Source organism: Euprymna scolopes, chromosome 23 (assembly GCF_053919585.1).
Source record: "Euprymna scolopes isolate OS-2025 chromosome 23, ASM5391958v1, whole genome shotgun sequence".
Taxonomy (NCBI): domain Eukaryota; kingdom Metazoa; phylum Mollusca; class Cephalopoda; order Sepiida; family Sepiolidae; genus Euprymna; species Euprymna scolopes.
This window is the reverse complement of record NC_136504.1, coordinates 19,993,017-20,011,833: the sequence shown is the minus strand read 5'-3', so window position 1 is coordinate 20,011,833 and position 18,817 is coordinate 19,993,017.

Below are 18,817 nucleotides of genomic sequence, written 5' to 3'. Positions count from 1 at the left end.
TATCTATGAAAAGCCGAATGGCCGAGAAACAGGATAATAATGCGTAGTAAACCAGATATACGCATATACTTGCTCAAGTACCCGTCTCAAGGAAGGTTTATAAAAATAAAGTAGAAATTAGAATAAATGTAGGAAAATCGTTGAATCGGTGGGAGATGAATGTGGATGTTTGTAAACAGATTAAGAACGTGTATAACCTTTTTTCCTTTTCCATAAATGTTAAAATCTTTTTAATGAATTATAGAATAGACGAGTGGTTAAGGAACAAAATAATAATGCTTAGTAAACTAAGTAGTAAATCTGGACTACCCTTCTGGAAAGGGTGTATATATATATATATATATATATATATATATATATATATATATATATATATATATATATACTAGCAGAGGTGCCCGGCGTTGCTCGGGTTTTTGGAGGTGTATGCTGTGCAAAAAAAGCAAAAATACAAAAAAAAATGGTTAATTTTTTAAAACTTTGACCCCTATTATGACCCCTAAAAATTTATAGTTTCGGGCTCAAATCACTTTATTAAGTTAGATCCAGGTTCAAGGAACCTATATCTAAAATTTCAAGTGTCTAGACCCAAAATTGTCTGAGGAGTTTGGTAGAGTTCTTAAAGGTCAAATCGTTTAAATTTGACCCCTTAACAGCCAAATTTCTGGCTGACACCCGTCACATCGATTTTCCCAAATCTCAGTACCCGGTATTTCAAATTTCGAGTCTATAGACTAAAAATTGACAGAGTTATTGCGTAGGGAAATGTACACAGACACACAGACACACAGACAGACACGTTCACTTTTATAGATATATAGATATATAAAGCTGAACGTCTTTGTGTGTGTCTGGTCACGAATAGGCTCCTATATGGTTGACTATTATAGAAAACTGATCACATATAATGATAGAAGATGTATCGAGACACGGGGATTGGTATGTTTGATCTGGCATAATGAGAATTCATTAAAATTGTGGGGTCTGCGTACGCGACTGGTCTACAAAGTATGGAAATAAAAAATTTAAAAATTAAAAAAAACGTTTACAAGTGTTTTTGATATAGATGTATATAATAATACTTTGATAAGTATGTTTTAACTTAAATAGGGATGGTATAATAAAATTGTGGGGTCTGCGTTCGCGCCTGGCCTCCATAGAATGGAAATATGCACAAATTTTAATAAAGACTTTTCATATCTATCTGCGTAAGTATACTTTGATAATTATGTTTCAGTTTGAAGAAATGTGGTATAATACAATTATGGGGTGTTCGTTCGCACCTGACCTCCATAGAATGGAAATATGTCACAAAGTTTAACAAGGTTTTTAATATAGATCCACAGAATATTGTGATAAGTGTTTCGGTGTGAACAGGTATGGTACAATAAATTATGGGGTTTATCTATTTTTTTTTTTTTTACTTTCATCATATTTTGCTTTAGTTTTGATACCCCCAAATTTGAAGCCATCTCTTTACAAGCCTTCCTTTTCATAACCTATCACACTTTCTTAAATCAGAGTCCATTTTCTGTAGGCTGTTTTTGAACCCAGTCAACGACGGGTAATTTTTCTAGTATATATATATATATATATATATATATATATATATATATATATATATATATATATATATATACGAGATAATCGCGTAACACGCCGGTTTTCGTTAGATCACTGAAGTTAAGCAACGTTGAGCCTGGTTAATACCAGATGGGTGACAATTTGAGAATTCTAGGCGCTATGTGTACTCTCCGCTTATCTCGGCATTTATTTCCAGTCGTCCTGTACATTCACTTCACTTGCCACTGGTATTTAACAACGCTGACCCAGGATATGTGTGGTTGGAGATTGCGCAACTCTTGCCACAAAAATTTCACGCGTAGGCTCTCTTACAGTAGGTATCCATAGTCCGTCAAAACTGAAGAAACTACCATAATAGTAAATCCAGCCTTATAAAAGAGAGCGGAAAGATGAGGAAGATAAAATCTCTGTTAATCAAACTCATTATCACTCAGCCAGGGGATATTTTTCCCCTCGAACCAAAATCAACAGAGTCTAGGCCATTTCTGAAATGGCGTTTTCCATTCTTGATTGCGGTATTTTGTTAGTCCTGTGCAGTTCTACGAGGTCCACCTACCTATGTTTTACCTTCTCTCATTGAGAAAGGGGTTAGTTTTATTACTAATCGCCCGAGACACCATTATTGGGGAATGCTGACGAAGATGCACAGGCATTTTTTTTGCAGACCAGTGCCCGTCAATCCCACTTTCGACCCTTGTGTCACATCTAATCACCGAGAGAGGGGAATAAATACTATCAAACTCATTACCCATTTTAATACTTCCATGATATTCATCATCCTTCAACTGACACTCGTTCCATCTCATTAAAGCTTACTTGAGTGGCTTTCAGCCTTCATAAGTGGTGAACAATTAGTAAAAATGTGATTAAAACTTATAACTCATATCCCTTTCCCATTTGCTTTTAACGACTGTCATTTACTCGAATACTCCCATAGTGACAATGGTTTCATCTCATTAAACTTTATCCTCAAGTAGCTTTTATCCTTGATAACTAAAAAGTTTTGACCAACTAATAAAAATGAGATTTAATGTCACAAAGGGACACAACTATTATCCTTTTCCCGCTTGGTTTAAACGGGTGCCATTTACCCGCATACTCCCATAGTATTCTTCATTTTCCAACAGTCACTTTTATCCTCGAGTTTCTTTTTTTTATTGACTTGATAAGCGATGATCTATTAGTAAAAGAAAAGGCTCAAAACTGAACTGAGGATAAAACTCCTATGCTTTTCCCGTTGTTTTATTAGTGATGTGTATGTGTGTGTGTGGGGGGGTAATTTACCCGCATGAGTTTTCGTTTATCTTGATTCATAAATAATTGAAAGAACTTTTTGTAATGATTCATGAAAAGGGGGAGGGGGTGATGGAAAGGGGGTCACGATTACTTTTGATCTAATTTGCTAAATTGATTTATATCAGTTCCGATAAACGTACACCCACGAATGAGACTCGTCTAACTGCACATGCGTGCCAAATTACGAGTGAAGAGGAACGCGCGAGCACATTTTGATACGCAGATCTTGATTGGAGCCGTTCCTCGTCTAAACCCTTCTCCCTCCCCCTAACCTCTCTCTCTCTCTCTCTCTCTCTCTCTCTCTCTCTCTCTCTCTCTCTCGCTCACACACACACACACACACACACACACACGCCCACAATTATCTTACACAGTTGTGGGTCCAAAAAATTAAATGATAATTAAATAAAGAAATTTTTTTTTAATGTACGTAGAATGGTATTTTATTTTGAATGAAGTTAAAATTCATTTATATCTTTATTCGTGCATTTACCCTTATGAATCGGACTGTTGTTTATTTATTTGCTTCCCCACTGAGCAAATTAGGCACAGGGCCGCTTTTTAATGTGGGTAGGAAAAACCAGCTCCCCCAAGAGGGCACTCTGGCAGGATTCAAAATTAGCAATTGTCTGATATGAAGGGTTTCATTGACCAGAACTGATTACTTCCTTTTCCGCTCCTGACCCGAACTGTTGACTGTGGTGATATTGGTTGGCCCGCAAACTCGCCTGATCTAAACCCCTGTGATATTTTCGTGTGGTGATATTTGGAGTCAAAAGTATTCAGTCACCGCCCTCGATCTCTTCAAGAATTAAAACGATCTATTCGTTCTGAAATTGCTGCTGATTCATATGGTATGTCAAATAACAGCGTTAACCTGGATACTCTACCAGACTATATAAATTCCGATCCTTAATCCGATAGCACTAAGCAAAACTACAAGAAAATTAAAGCATAACATAGTTATAGCTTAAGCTAAACCCGTATATAACATATTTCTTTTGTCTGAAGAATATTGCATTCTTTGAAACTCCGCGGAATAAGGATTGATTATCTTTTTTTGTCGAAAAATAAATTTTACATGCAAATTTTGATTTACGGTTTTCATTTATGATTTTTGTATTAAGCTCTACTTCCTATTGTTGTCGAATTGAGCTTCTTTATTAGGTTGCGATTAGTATAAATATTAATATTTATATTAGATTTCACGTATGACGTGATGGTCATACATCTAAACAATGTGATATAAATGCGGATGTACCTCAGGGATCGATCCTTGGATCTTTATTATTCCTAATATTCATGAATGATCTCCCTGATAAAATTGTTTCTGAGATGGTTATATTTGTTGATAACACCACGTTCTATAACAGACACGTGGGGAAAACGAATGAACACATATCTAAGGCAATGGCAGAAACACTAAAGGAAGATCTCCAACCTGTAGTGGAATGGGGACAAAAAGGGATGGTCACATTCAATGCTGCTAAGACTAAGCTTGTTTCTTTCCATAATTACAAGAAACCTTCTCAACCACCAATATGGCTAAAGATACTTGGAAGTACTTCTTTCAAACTTCTCGGCTTAACGTTCACAGGGAACATGAGTTGGAATGTATACATCAAGAGCATTGCCGCAGCTGTTGCGAAGAAGGTGGTCTCTAGTTACTTACGCCTAAAAGTATCCTGTACCTCTACAAGATCACCATTCGCCCATGAAGTATTGTTGTCTCGTTGGTGCATCTGCTACTAGTCAGTCACTCCTGGACAGAGGTTAAAAGAGAATCGGCAACCCGACAGGTCTTGAACTGTCATCTACGCCTCAACCTCTGTCCCATTAACGAAATGTTGCATCCCTCTGACTGTTTTACAAGTATTTTAATGGTGGATGCTCCGACGAATTCCTAGTCCTTGTACCCCCTCGACGTAAATACCCCGACAACCACAACAAGCAGCAAAGTCCCATCCCTACACAGTAGAGATCCCTAGTTGTAAGAAAGATTTCTACTTCAGTAGTTTCTTCTCCAGAACTGCTAAACTTTGGAATTCCCTTCTGGGTTCCTGCTTCCCCAACTGTACTGACATGCAGAAGTTCAAGTGTAATGCTGCTCAACTCCCTACATAATATTCCTGCAACTCATGTCCCTGATAGTAACCTACTACATCAAAGTGGCTATGTATCTTGTTTGGAGTGAAAATGTAATTTAAAAAATTAAACTGAAGTTTACATTTGTTTTTGTCTAGTAAACTTTTCTTCTACTGCTTGAAAAGTAATATGGTTAAGCTTAAACATGGAAAAGTAAAGGGCTGTTTTTGATAACTGAAAAAGAAAAGGACAAGACATTCTGGTAAAAAATATAAATTTATAACTTAAAATATTGCAGCATTAATAATTTTGTTAAAAATTCAATTTAACATTATATAATCAATTTTTAATGCTGCAATATATTAAGTTATAAATTTAGTATTTTTTTTACTAGCATATCTTGTATTTTTCTTTTCCAGTTTTAACAACTCGTCCTTTACTTTTCCATGTTTAAGCTTAACCATATTACTTCTGATGCTCGCATTTTCTATTGTAATATATATATATATATTAATATTAATATATATATATATATATATATATATATATATATATATATATACTTTTATGAAACGTCATAGGACTAACATGAAAAGGAAGATTGGAATAATCTCTAGCAATAGTAGCAAAAACAACAAGAAGAAATTTCTAGATAATTTCATATTTTTACAACTCGTCCTTTACTTTTTCATGTTTAAGCTTAACCATATTACTTTTCATGCTCGCATTTTCTATTGTAATATATATATATATATATATATATATATATATATATATATATATATATATATATATACTTTTATGAAACGTCATAGGACTAACATGAAAAGGAAGATTGGAATAATCTCTAGCGATAGTAGCAAAAACAACAAGAAGAAATTTCTAGATAAATTCATATTTGCTGGACTAAAATGCTTAGTACCAATAAAATTATAATACAAAATTTCGATTCATTGCTTGTATCCGATTTTCTGCTAATCAAAAACAGTTTCCGTGGGAGCCGAACACCTATTCCTAAATCCCATATAAACAATAGCATTCTAGCTTTCCATATAGATGGACAGCGAGAAGGCCAGTTTGCCGAAGAAATACTTTTCAGGCAGAACAAGTATCAAACTAATTTTTGGCGCGCAAAAGAAACTCCGTCATGGCCTCTGACTATTGGCGTCATGTGCACATGAACTTAACGTCTGAAAATGGCGACATCGTTGCATCTGGACTTACTTCCTAATAATAATAGCCATCTGTCAATCTCGCAAACTTTCCACCTTAACCCGCGTACGTGCGGTCATAACCTTTTCTCGTCTGGACTTACAGACGTATAGCATCGTTTGCTTGTTTTCACTTTTCGACTTTTCGCATAACATCTTCGTCAAGACACATGGACATTTAACAACTTCCTACTTTTGTTAGTTGAACGAAAAGACGAAATAAATGCGATAGATTATGTTAGAATAAAGTTTGTCTTTCAGTTCATTCTTGCGACAAATATGTCTACATCTATATGTCCATTATAAACAACTGGAAATATCCCCACGCGTGTTAATAGTAGTTAACTCACAGAAAGAGAGAGAAAGAGAAAGATATATATAAGATGATAGATAGATAGATAGATAGATAGATAGGTCGCCCTGACGAGACGATTATCGCCGAAACGTAAATTAATTCGCCAGAGTTCATCTGATGTTTATATAATTGCATTTATAAAAGCTCTACATATAAAACAATATTTATATATATATATATATATATATATATATATATATTATTATTATTATTATTATTATTATTATTATTATTATTATTATTATTATTATAGGTTTTTTTTATTTAAAAAAATATTATTTTTTACCCACGCTTGTGTGTGATAAGATAACTTGACGGTATATGACATTATATGCAAAGAAAATCTTTGTATATTTTGAATGAAGAGAAAAAGTGATTATAATATTAAGACGAACGAACACGATGTCAACCATGTCATTCACAAAAAATAACCGCATTGCATGAATGGAGCGAGAATTGATTCATAATAATAAGACGAGTGAAATAATGAATACAAAAACACTCAGACAGTGATTGGTTTGTTGTTTGTTTTAATCAATATCGGTACAAATCCGTTGACGATAATTATTTTTGAACGGTGTCTCCGACGATGCCATCATTATCATAATGGGTATGCAGACGTTTCAGCCAATGGACGATAACGGTCAACTGGTGTTTCTGCCAACAAACGTTTAAGTCAACGGGGGTTTCTTAATTTTTAAGTATCCTCTTTATATTAACATGACTTAAATTGTGTAATTTCTCAAACCTCGTCTCTGTGTATATGCATGGAAATATCTAAAAAAAAAAAATCTATATATTAATATCGTAATACCTTTAACGTACGTACGTGTGTTACGGTTTCCAGATAACAAATTATTCGATCGGGAGATCCTATTTATTAAAAAAAAAAAAGAGTATAGAAGGTGATAACATACTACAAACATTAAATTAGTGTACAGATATACTAATTTAATGTTCGTAGTATGTTATCACCTTCTATACGTTTTTTAATAAATAGGATCTCCCGATCGGCGAAGACGCAATGTAAAAAAAAAAAAATTACAATAAAAAAAAATGATGTCGCTTTCCGGCCATATTATAATATACCTTTTTGATCTTCTGGCTATGATTGAAAAGTAGTATGTGTCCTGTCTAGATATAGTATAATGATGTCATGAGGTGTCTGTTCCTGCCGGGCTTCCATACAATGGAAATATGTCACAAATTCCTATAAGGATATTGGAGATAAATCGTAATAACCAGATATATTCTGACATTACATTAACGAGCTTACTTAGATAAATACTTTTACAGTTTTAAGAAAAGGGCCACAATTATGTCGCAGGGTCTCAATTCACGGCCAACAACAATATGTCGTTGTGAAATTTCCACATGTCCCGCTAGTACGAATGCTTTTTATATCAATTAATATCGTTATCAATATAATAATCACACTTATTAACCCTTATCCTCGAGTGGCTTCCGGGCCTTGATAAATAGTGACTCCTTTTTTTAAAAAAAATTAATAATGGGGATTTGGTATCTGTCTGTCTGTCTGTCTGTCTGAATCTCTGCAACTGTATTATCATTTCTCTATCTGAGGCCGATGTTGTATTATCTTTCAATTTAGGTGGTCAGTATCCATTCTGTTGGCCTTGGGAGGGGCGTAGTGTAGTATATGTTCGTTCATCATGACACATTCATCCCAGGCATTATTGCCTCCCTTTTGTGTATGTGGCGGGAGTAGTTTAGTATCTATTCTGTTGTCATTAAACCGTCTTCCCAAGCAGTATAACCTCATTGGAGTAGTAACGTACGTTAAAAAGAAATTCTCTCACTCTGCTGTTCATTAGCAAACTCAACATTTACATTATATATACTAGCAAAAACATGCGAATAGAAGGGGAGAATATTTATGCTAGTAGTTTTAATTAGTTATGTTTTCTTAAAAATAAGTTTAAATCAACACGTTTAGCGTTTAGATGGACTAGTTCAGCTTATTATCGTATTTATTTTACCTATTCCATGTAGTGAACGTAGCGTAATGTGGGCGTTATATGTTAACACTTGAACCCGACGCTGTGTATGAAAGTCTCACAAAGGAAAGAAATTCGACTCTAGTTTGTTTGTTTGTTTTTTTAATAAAAGGCATTTATTTATGGTACTTTCAAAACTACGCCTGCATTTTGGCTTTAAAAGTCTCTTCGTTCGCCGTGTAGTTAACAAAAATCATCCGAGTCGGACACGTGTTTTTCTTCTCCAGCATCGACATGTTTGCTTGTCATGTCGCCATGCGTGTTTCAAATCTTCACGCTGGCCGGTCTTCACCTTATTGTTCCGCCACGCGATATTTTTTTTCAATTTAAATCTCTCTTTTTCTTTCTATTGCTATGTCTGCAGCTTGCCCCACGACACACGGTCGTCGGACCATTTTTTTGTTTGTTGTTTTGTTTTGTTTTGTTTTTTCAAAATTCAGATTGCATCTTGTCTTAAAAGTTCCTCTCGTACTGACTCGTGCTTCGAATTCCTCTCCTTTTTTTCTCCGCTTTTTTCCTTTTCTTCCTTTTCTTCCTCCGATGTAACGTCACTTTACGCACCGGCTTGGTCATTTGCTTGGCCGTACTGCTGCTACTGCTGCTGCTAAATACACGTCAGCAGCTCTGTTACACAAATAGTTGTAAGCAGAGGTTTTGATCACTCGTGGTTCTGATCCAGGACAGATTGAACACGGATATTTGGATCAAACAGATATTAACACATTGTTTTTTACCCGGGGAGTTTGACTAAAAAATTGACTCGATATTTTCTTTTCAAGTGCATGATTTAGTACATTATTGAAATAATAAAGAAAATATCTATTTTTTAGGATATGTGTGATAAATGATCATATTTAAAGTAAAAACAGTTTTCTCCCATTTTATTGACGTAAATAGATTTATTAACAAATGACATATACATTAATTTGTTTTGTCGGTCATTTATGCCAAATATAAATCAGCATTCCTAAAATCAACATTTTTTTTTCAATCGATAAAATCGATTTTAATATTTAATCCCGATAAATATTTCCTTTTATAAGCTACAAATTAAAAAAAGGCGAAGGAGGTTTGATTCCCTTACTCACATATACTCCCATTGTCCTCATAAACATAGGAAACAAATCTAATAAGATACAGTCTTCGATATTCACTGTTAGCTATACTCAATAGAATACTCATTCTTTTATTTGTCAAAGATGGCCTCATCTTTTTTTCACTGAATTAATATTTCATCTATACTAAAACCGTAAACAAAAAAGAAAATATTTCATTTATAATAAAACCGTAAACAAAAAGAAAAACATTTCATTCATAATAAAACCATAACCAAAAAAATATTTCATTTGTAATAAAACCGTAAGCAAAAAAATATTTCACAATAAAACCGAAAACAAAAAAATATATATATTTTTTTTTTACATGGAGTTCACCACTTATCAAGGCCCAATGGCCACTCGGGGATAAGGGTTATTGTGTGTACACTACTCAATGGGATAGTGTAGCAATAGTATTGGAGAATTGATAAGGTGTCATTACTTGGGGGGGCGGTTCATCAGGAATTTGTTTGTGTTGAACTTGAAGACATCCAAGTTGAAGTCGGGAGGGAAACAGGCAAGCGGAACAGAGTTCCACAGGCGGGCAGTTCTAAGAAAGAAGCTTTGTTCGTGGAATCCACGTTTTGATTTAGGCACAGATAAGGAGTGGGGAAAATTATTGACGGTGGTTTCAGCTAGTCGGGTGTTTTTTGAAAAAGATTGGCGAGGGGAGAACCAGAAAATGGAGCTCAGACGAACACTTGCCATGGAAATAACTATAGAACAAAGGCAGGCTCGCTACGTCTCTTCTGTGAGATAGAGGTTGCAGGGAAGAGAAAAGGGCATCCCCCACAAAGCCACGAAGTCTATTTTGTACTTTGTCAAGGCAGGATAGGCTGTTTTTAGCAGCTCCTGCCCAGATGTGGCAGCAGTATTCCATCTATGGACGTACTTGGCTCTTATATAGATATAGAATTGCTTCAGTAGTGAGATATCTTCTGGAACGGTAGAAGGATCCCACCATTTTTCCAGCGACCGTGGCCACAGACGTGATGTATGTGTTCCATTCAAGATCAGGAGTAAAGGTAAAACCCAGAAGCTTATCAAAACATGGGGCCTCCCCTAGACGAGAGCCATCCATTTCAATTGATGCCAGATGGGGATCAGAGCGTTTATGATGGAGAGATAGGAGCTTGTTCTTAGATGCATTAAAGGTAACCAGCCACCTCTTTCCCCACTGTACAACGCGCTCAAGATCAGAGGAGAGAGAATCAGAGGAGAGAGAATCAGAGAGAACATCATCATTTACGGCCTTTGATGTGTTGCCATAAATGGTCGTGTCATCAGCATAGATGTCAACGAAGGATTTTAGTATGTGTTTTGGGAGATCATTGATGTAGATCAGGAAGAGGGTTGGGCACAGTATGGACCCCTGAGGGACACCAACATTAATACTGTGGGCATCTGATTTCTGCCCATCAACAACTACTCTTATGAGCCTATCAGAGAGAAATGATTTAATGATCGAGAAAACATTTCCAGTGATACCGTAACTGGAAATCTTGTGTAGTAGGCCTTTATGCCAAACCTTATCGAAGGCCTTTGATATGTAGAGAGCAATTGCCCTAGAAATGAAGCCTTTTTCGAGAGATTCGTTAGTCCTATGATATATAACCGTTAGCACATCTGGTGTACCGTAACCAAAGAAATATTTAATTTATAATAAAACCGTAACAAAAAAAATATTTCATTCATAATAAAACCGTAACCAAAAAAGGAAATATTAATTTTATAATAAAACCGTGAACAAACAATAAAATATTTAATTTATAATAAAACCGTAAACAAAAGGAAATATATTTCATTTATAATAAAACAGTAACCAAAAAATATTTCATTTATAATAAAACCGTAACCAAAAAAATATTTCAAAATAAAACCGTAAACAAAAAGAAATTTCATTTATAATGAAACCGTAACCAAGAAAATATTTCATTTATAATAAAACCGTAAACAAAAAATATTTAATTCATAATAAAACCCTTACCAAAAAAATATTTCATTTATAATAAAACCGTAACCAAAAAAATATTCCATTTATAATAAAACCGTAACCTAAAAAATTATTGGTCTAAAATACAACCGTAACTAAAAAAATATTTCATTTATAATAAAACCGTAAACAAAACATATTTCTTTTATAATAAAACCGTAACCAAAAAAGAAAATATTTCATTTATAATAAAACCGTAAACAAAAAAAAAAAATATTTAATTTATAATAAAACCGTAACCAAAAAAATATTCCATTCATAATAAAACCGAACCCAAAAAATATTTGATTTATAATAAAACCCTAAAAAAAAAGAAATATATTTAATTTATAATAAAACCGTAACCAAAACAATATTTCATTTGTAATAAAACCGTAACCAAGAACATATTTAATTTATAATAAAACCGTAACCAAAAAAAACATTTAATTCATAATGAAACCGTAACCAATAAAATATTTAATTTATAATAAAACCGTAGGCAAAAAAGAAAATATTTCATTTATAATAAACCCGTACCCAAAAATATTTCATCTCTATATAAATAAAATGAACTCATTTTTCCAGTCTGATTTTGACCTTAATAGGATTAAAATCAAGATATTTCATGCAAATATAATATGCACAAACGGCAGAACAATATCTGAGGTGTGTTATAGGCTTATTATTTTTCAAATTCATCGATAATCTTAGATTTCTATACTTTTTCTGCTTTTTCGGCCAAAATCGGTTAAGATCAATGGAAGTGGTAAAATATTTTCTCTCTAATAAATTCCTCCTCCCCCTGCTACCACTTAACACCGTTTGGGGATCGTTCACAAGGAACAGTTGAGAAGAGAACACCGGTTTGGCTTCGTAGTACTTTCATGTGAAGTTATTTAAAATCACTAAACTAAGCTGCAGTGCTCTGTGGCGTAGTGGTTAGCGTGCTGGACAATTCACATTATATTTTCACGTTCGCGCCGACCTACCGTAGTCGTTTTTTTGTTGTTTTTTTTTTCCTAAACAACTGGAATGGACTTTTCTTGGTAGCCGTACTGTTAACGTTGCAGATGTTTTTTGTTTTCTTTTCACACTTTTATTTTCCTACTTTTACTCATGACTCCGGGTTTGATCCTTCCTACTTACCTACTATAACATTTTTTAAAACTCCCCCCCCCCGGCCCGGAAACAAACACTCGGGCAACGCCGGGTACCCCCGCTAGTTTATAATAAAACCATAAACAAAAAAATATTTCATTGATCATAAAACCGTAAACAAAAACATATTTCATTTATAATAAAACCGTAACCAAAAAAATATTTCATTCATAATAAACCGTAACCAAAAAATATTTCATTCATAATAAAACCGTAACCAAACAAGGATGTCATTTATAATAAACCCATAACCAAAAAATATTTCATTTATAATAAAACCGTAAACAAAAAAGAAAATACAAAATTTATAATAAAACCATAACCAAAAAATATTTCTTTTATAATAAAACCGTAACCAAAAAATATTTCATTTATAATACAACCTTAACCAAAAATATTTCATTCATAATAAAACCGTAACCAAAATAATATTTAATTTATAATAAAACCGTAACCAAAAAATAAAATATTTCATTTATAAAAAAAAACGTAAACAAAAAAAGAAAATATTTAATTCATAATAAAACCGTACACAAAAAGAAATATATTTCATTCATAATAAAACCGTAACCAAAAAAATATTTCATTCATCATAAAACCGAAAACAAAAAGTATTTCATTTATAATAAAACGATAAACAAAAAAATGCTTCATTTATAATAAAACCGTAACTAAAAAAATATTTCATTCATAATAAAACCGTAACCAATAAAATATTTCATTTATAATAAAACCGTAAACAAACAAGAAATATTTAACAAAAAATATTTCATTTATAATAAAACCGTAACTAAAAAAATATTTCATTTATAATAAAACTGTAACCAAAAATATATTTCATTCATAATGAAACCGTAACCAAAAAAATATTTCATTTATAATGAAACCCTAGCAAAAGAAATATTTCATTCATAATAAAACCGTAACCAAAAAAATATGTCATTCATAATAGAACCGTAACCAAAAAATATTCCATTTATAATACAACCGTAACTAAAAAAATATTCAATCATAATAAAACCGTAACCAAAAAATATTTCAATCATAATAAAACCGTAACCAAAAAAATATTTCATTCATAATAAAACCGTAACCAAAAAAATATTTCATTTATAATGAAACCGTAATCAAGAAAATAATTCATTCATAATAAAACCGTAAACAAAAAATATTTCATTCATAATAAAACCGTAACGAAAAAATATTTATTTCATAATAAAACCGTAACGAAAAAATAATTCATTCATAATAAAACCGCAACCAAAACATATTTCATTCATAATAAAACCGTAAACAAAAAATATTTCATTCATAATAAAACCGTAACCAAGAAAATATTTCATTCATAATAAAACCGTAACCAATGAATATTTCATTCATAATAAAACCGTAACCAAAGAATATTTCATTCATTATAAAACGTTAACCAAAAAAATATTTCATAATAAAACCGTAAACAAAAAGAAATTTCATTTATAATTAAACTGTAACCAAGAAAATAATTCATTCATAATAAAACGGTAAACAAAAATATTTCATTTATAATAAAACCGTAAACAAAAAATATTTCATTCATAATAAAACCGTAACCAAAAAATAATTCATTCATAATAAAACCATAACGAAAAATATTTCATTAATAATAAAACCGTACCGAAAAAATATTTCATTCATAATAAAACCGTAACCAAAAAATAATTCATTCATAATAAAACCGTAACCAAAAAATAATTCATTTATAATAAAACCGTTATCAAAAAATATTTGATTCATAATAAAACCGTAACCAAAAAATAATTCATTCATAATAAAACCGTAACCAAAAAATAATTCATTCATAATAAAACCGTAACGAAAAAATAATTCATTTATAATAAAACCGTAATCAAAAAGTATTTATTCATAATAAAACCGTAACCAAAAAATAATTCATTTATAATAAGATCGTAAACAAAAAATAATTCATTCATAATAAAACCGTAACCAAAAAAATAATTAATTTATAATAAAACTGTAACCAAAAAATAATTCATTTATAATAAAACCGTAACCAAAAAAATATTTCATTCATAATAAAACCGTAACCAAAAAAATATTTTATTCATAATAAAACCGTAACCAAAAAATATTTCATTTATAATAAAACCGTAACCAAAAAATAATTCATTCATAATAAAACCATAACCAAAAAATAATTCATTCATAATAAAACCATAACCAAAAAATAATTCATTCATAATAAAACCGTAACCATCATTTATAATAAAACCGCAAACAAAAAGAAAAAATCGGAGTAAATAAATTAATACAAATAATGACTTTTAATAAATTATTATTGAATAATACTTTTGTTATGAATTTAAGATATTTTTTTTACTAAGGAGTAACACTTTATTAAGGCTCGGAGGCCACTCAAGGATTAGCTTTAATGGATGTACTGTAGATGGCGCAGTGTGTGTTACAGTTTGACTTTTGCATCGAAGAACTTGTTCAATTCTTCACGCAACGGAATGTGAATGTTTAGACATGCCATCGATCAGAATTTAGTAACGTGTCCGAATTCAAATTTGGGTTAAAAGACAAAAAAGAAATTTTCACTCGTTTACTTCTAATAATCTTCATAAATGCAAGTGATGGTCAATCATGAAGGTCAACACCAAGATCCCTGAGTGGGGAGGCAATGACAACAATTATGTCAAGCTGTTGATAAATATCAGATAAATGTGTTTATTTACTTTTATATTTTTCAAAAAAAATTTCAAAAGGTTTCTTTTAATTATCTTTATTTTATATAAGTGATAAATTTTGAGATAAAATAAATATTATTCTACTATTCAGTCGTAGAGAAGCTGGTTTCGAAATGTTCTATGATGAAAATTATTTGTTGTTGTTTAGTTTATATTTTTCACTTAAAATTGTTTGGTGTTTTCAACCACAACATTACTACCGTAATGAAAAAAGAAAGAACTCTCAGATCTTTATTTTTTACTTTGTAGAAATGAATTACTTCCCTTTGTTCATTATTCTCCCAGCAACTATTCAGATATTAGTAAAATGAAGCTTTTACACGCATTGTAAGTTATTCAACTCATTCATTACAACTACAGTTTCGAAATTGTTTTAAAATTACTTGTGGGTAACGTTTTTTACATTATTCTATATTTGTATCGCAGATATTTTATTTCTTTCTTCTGTTATCCCATCATAATATGTTGACCTAGAAATGTTTCAGGTTGACAAAACAAACCGTCGCAGTCGCAGCAGCAGCAGCAGTACTAACAGGCTGATGACAGTGGCTAATTGGTTAACGACACGGGCTGACTATCTGAGTGTACAAAGTTTGAATCCAGTCCGTTCCACAGAAACACTTTTACTTAAAGATGTTGGCAACCTTCACGCAAGTATCTGATGTCTTTTTAGCAAAATAATTCTAAAAGGATATCAGGGAAACGAATGATAACAATAATCGCCTGATTCATTCGCAATGAATGATGCATAACAACAACAGCAACAAGCAACAACAACAACAAACAAGTGTTTTACGACTTGAACTTAAGCAATTCTCGTAAATCAAGCTCCCTGCCACCTAAATGGTAAAAGGAGAGGTGAATTGACGTTTCTGAAGTTTTGAGATGAGGATTGGTTATTTGTATTATTATTTATCGAACTACTGTTATCGTCTTGAGTGTGATTTTCACAATGTCTCGGTTGATGTAACCTCCGACCTTCTTCAGGTGTATCTTGTCGAACTCGGGAATGTTTCTGTCGAACTTGGGAATTCTCCTGAAGGTTGAAAGTTCAATCCTCAATGTGGGCGACCGAAAAAATACATTTGCAAATTACTTAGGACCTCTATTCAGTCATGGCTGACGAAACAAGAACACGCTACCCTCATGAAGTAAATAAAGGGTTCCGTTGAAAATTCCGTCCAGATTCTCGAGTTCGACAGAAACATTCCTGAGTTCGACAAGATACACCTGAAAAAGGTCGGAGGTTACATCGACCGAAACGTTGTGAAAATCACACTCAAGATGAGAACAGTGGTCCGATGAATAATAATACGAGAAGTGAATGATCAACCGAAAAGTTACGGTAAAATAAAACATGGAAAGGTAAGGATAAAATAAAAGTGATCATGATAGCACATATACTCTAAGTTAAAAGAGAGAAAGAGTCTAATTAAATTAGCCTATACGAGGATCAAAGATGTCTGCTTTATTTCGGGCTCCATCATATTTACGCTTTACAAATGTCCAAATATTACTCAAAACCAACGACAGTCAATCGACAGTTGCGATCCTTTGATCTGGCTTTCAGCACATTTTGCCGAGGAGAGGTACACCTTTTCCATTTTAATTCTCTTTTTCTGATGATATTTTGTTTTTCAAACGTTTTAAAATGATTCACTTCAATTTCTACGGAAGGGCATAAACGGAAGTGAGACGTCGCCATTTTGAATGCTCATTGATGGCAACAAAAGTTCGACAAAACTATCGGTGTTTGATTTCAAGGACTTAAAGTTCATTACTTAGAAGAGTAGAACGTAAGTTTCATTTTTTTGTACATATGTAGAAAGTGATCCGTGCTGAAATAATAACGTTATTATTTAAAAAGTCATTCTTAACATGGGGAGGTGAGGATGTTTTGTACCTATTCTGTACTTTAACCTTACAATTGAATAAAAAAAAAACATATCATAAAACTTTAAACGTGGAAATACGATTCAAAAAATAGCGCGGATCACTCTCTGCATTAGCACCCATCTTTTTTTTTTTCCTATTTCTTTTTTTTATTCATAAATATTTTTTTTTTATAATTTTTATCAACTTTATTTGTTTTGTTTTGTAAAGGTACGTAGATTTCAAAAAGCTATCAGTCAAATTTTCGTACATGTGCAGAATACGAACCGTGCTGAAATAATATCGTTATTATTCAGAATCTCATTTTTAACAGGGAGATGGAATTTTTTAAACTATTCTGTACATTCACCTAGAATTTAATATAAAAAATACTGTAAAATTGGAATTTAACCTTAAAATTTTATTCTTAAAAAACGCATTTTTTTTTTCTATTTATTTTTTTTACGATAAAAGAATCGAACAGAATGCTTCGAATATCAAAAGCTGTAATAAAAAAAAAAGCGCGGATCACTCTCTGCATTAGCACCAAGATGAAGAGGGAGTGTCGGCGCTTTTAACTGAGTGATCTCTTCGTGGCGTGTTCAACAAATTCAAAGATGTCTACCTTCAGCGTGCTGTCATAAAAACGTGCTTTTCCGCTGTAAAAAAAATAAAAATAAAAATAAATTTAAAAAAAAAAATAAATAAATAAAAAAATGTTAACTACTCGATCAAATTAAGTGAAAAAAAAAATTTTTTTTCGGAGATCTTAAGTTCAAAACGGATACGTACAATATAAACTTTTTTCTTTTTCGATATTTTCATTTTTTGATGTCTTGATTAAACTGTACAAGTACCGACTTTTCGTTATTTGAATTATTTATTAACATCTATCGGTCTTGACAGTAAACGAGTCCGTTTATAGTCTGTGTTTATGCATTCATATATTAATTCTTTGGTTTCAATTTTAAATTATTTGCGTTTGTCATAAACAAATAGATTATTTTTCAGTTGTCAACTTCATAAACTATGATTTTTGCAATTTTCTTGTTTGCTTTTCTTTTCTTTTTTTTCTGTGAAGTGTAAACACAGGGACTTGTAATGAATGGATATCCAGAGGACTTCAGTACTTTGACAGAATTCTTAGCCAGTCTTGGAGATTGACGAAGCAGTTAAAGATTTGAAAGACACCTTTTATTTTAGTGCTTATTTAAAACTAGCCTAGGTGCTCGGCGTTGCCCGGGTGTTTGGAGGTGTGTTGCGCAAAAAAAAAAGGTGGGGTAGTAGTCAGGTAGGCTTAAAGATAAACGTGAAAAATGTTACGTCTTTGCCGTTGTGTCCATCGCCAAACCGGAAGTGGCGAAGTTAAACCTTCGCCATCAAGGCTAGTCAATCGAAAAGTGGGGATGAATTTTGAAA